Source organism: Sinocyclocheilus anshuiensis, unplaced genomic scaffold (assembly GCF_001515605.1).
Source record: "Sinocyclocheilus anshuiensis isolate Anshui unplaced genomic scaffold, SAMN03320099.WGS_v1.1 scaffold130, whole genome shotgun sequence".
NCBI lineage: Eukaryota > Metazoa > Chordata > Actinopteri > Cypriniformes > Cyprinidae > Sinocyclocheilus > Sinocyclocheilus anshuiensis.
Window position 1 is genome coordinate 805,004 of NW_015544207.1, and position 2,642 is coordinate 807,645.

A 2,642-nucleotide genomic window follows, 5' to 3' on the forward strand; every position below is an offset into this window, starting at 1 on the left:
ATATAATGATACACATCACATCCGATTTCTTTCTCAGCGGTTTTCATTCACTTGAGACATAACTGACTGTGTTTACCTGAATGATTGTTGAGATGGGTATTTTGTCATAATTTTATGTGTATGTGTCTGTTCAGAGGATTCAGAAGAGGATTCAGTTCGGTGTTCGCGCGCCGTCTGTTAAACGCGTGTGCGCGCCTCGTGTGTGTGCGGCTGTGCACGTAGAGAACAGCGCTCGAGTAACGAATCGAGTTCCCTTTCGCCTTTTCTCTCTGTTTAAAATTCACTTGTGTAAATACGAACAAATGATAAACTTATACTCTATTATGGTTAAATTTTGCAATTAATCCGCGGGTCACATGCGTGCCGAACCGTGGGGCTTGATCCGTACGGATCACGGATCAACTACGATCCGTTTAACCACTACTTATTGCAATATATTGGATGGGAAGTGCCCTTCAACGTTCCGTCCATTAACTACGTTCTATCGTTCTATCTATCTAACATTCTATCTATCTATCTGTCATTCTGTCTTATCTATCTATCTATCTATCGTTCTATCTATCTATCTATTTATCTATATCGTTCTATCTATCTATCGTTCTATCATTCTATCTAACGTTGTATCGTTCTATCATTCTATCTAACGTTCTATCGTTCTATCTATCTAACATTCTATCTATCTATCTATCGTTCTATCTATCTAACTTTCTATATATCTGATAGTTTTACTCAAAAGGAATGGTAAAATGCTCATTAAGTGACTCTCAGAGAAGATTGTTCATGTACTCGTATAGTGAGGCTGCAGAGACTGAAACTCCATGAGTGTCACATGCGTTTAATTATGTGTGCAGTAGCCTAAACGAAACAGCGCGTCTGTGCCATTCATTCACAAAGACATGCAGAACCTGCCTATTTGAATGGTATATTTGCAGCTTAATATTCACTGACACTAGTACAGTATATCGTGTTTTGATAACCAAATAACAAATCATGAGCTGAAGGTGCGCAAGTGAACACAATGCCGCGTGTCACTCTGAAACACACAGCACATACAGTTTGTTTATTTAATAAAATTGCAACCATTTCACAGCATCAGGGCATAATCACAGCACACTGACTATATATGACATGACGTGAATCATAACCTACTGCCTCAATCTCAGTTTGAAATGCCAGCTTTACTTTCGAGCTGTTCATCTACAGAATAAAGTTACGCTGTTTCCATCTCAAGCACAAATGGACTTTAGACAAGTCTGAAATTAATGGAAAGAGACCAGCGCTTTGGTCATAATAGAGGTTTCACAAAGTTATAATTGTGGCATTTTAACGTAATTGTTCAAAGTGCTGATAATTGGGGCCAATGACCTTTTAGTTAATTTAGCTTATTGGACAACAGTTAAAATTAGAAACCAGTGAGCCTCCGAACATTTGGCTTCATGATTTCTCTTAACTATTGTACTTCACTATTATACTCTTAAAACTGCAATTATCTCTCTACTTCACAATCCTATAACGTCATTACTAATTATAAGAGTAAATTACAGTTGGAATGGAGGACTGGAAGGCTCTTGAATGAAAGAGAAGAGAGGAAGGATATTTTTCTTTCCTCTGATTACGTGATGTATTCAGAGAGGCACGAGTCAAGCAGTTAAGCAAGAAAGGAGCCCTTCAGTTGTTTTCTATGACCTGAACCCACACACATTCACTAATGGCCTGTAATTAGTGTTTCACACACAGCCTGTAGAACCATAAGTATTCTTCTACTGGAAAGCACAACTCCAGTAAATGAATCCAAATTAGCTGGAAAAAAAATGGATCATAGTGAAGTTACATGTGCACTAGTGCTGTGTTCGATACGAGATCTGACGATACAAGTATCGATACAGCTGGCCCTGTATCGATATCGTGGCACGTGTGCTGCAGTGGACCGCGCTTACTTTGAATACAAGAATACAAAACGGAGTAGAAAAGTGCAAGGTTTCTAAAAAATAATGAGTAGAGCATAATATATAGGCTACAACAAGGTTTAACCTGGAGGAACACAACTGGGGTTGCCTGATATAAAGAGACGTAATCCCCGAAACAGAGCTTCCCACTTGCGCAATACGGAAATATCTGCTAAGTGTGTTACTTATCTTTGTCAACCTGGCAACCATGCGCACGTGCTCTCTCGCCACTGTGGATAAACGCGCTTACTTTCTTAAGACACCGGTAAGCTTGCCGTTTAGCGATCTCCACTTCAATATTCTATTCTCAGAAAAGGGTAATTCATCAAGTGTTCATTTATGAGAGAGAGAGAGAGTGAGAGAGCGAGGCTGTATATGTATGAATTACCACTGTTTTGCCGCGTTTCTCTATTAACAGTGAAGCTGTGGCTTTAATTGCCTTAGAAACGATGATGTTACCAGCTTCTTGTTGAGAAAGATAATGTAGCTCTTCAGTGATTAATCTATTTTATTGATTAAATTGAGGGGCAGTGCTAAAAAGTTTGTCTGAGCGCTAAAATGAATGTCTGTGCGCACGCAGCATGATCTGACTAAAGGTGTGTGCGTGAGACAGGCTACTGTGAGTGTGAAGACAGTGCATTAGTTTAGAACTCTTCTAATTTTTATTTTTTAAACGTAGAGAGTGTGTTAATTTGT

The 2,642-nt window shown here is 39.0% G+C and overlaps 1 protein-coding gene across 2 annotated transcripts in view; it reads left to right on the forward strand.

The window, feature by feature from the left end:
- LOC107696989 (protein NDRG3-like) overlaps nucleotides 1–2,642 on the forward strand; it is a 98,960-nt gene that overhangs the window by 39,636 nt on the left and 56,682 nt on the right. The window contains exon 1 of one of the 2 annotated variants that reach the window (XM_016497582.1): nucleotides 1,280–1,284. The exons of the other annotated variant lie outside the window; for it this stretch is intronic. The gene's annotated coding sequence lies outside the window, so the exon portion shown is untranslated. Of the gene's footprint in view, nucleotides 1–1,279; nucleotides 1,285–2,642 lie in introns of those variants that run through there. 2 annotated transcript variants of the gene reach the window in all.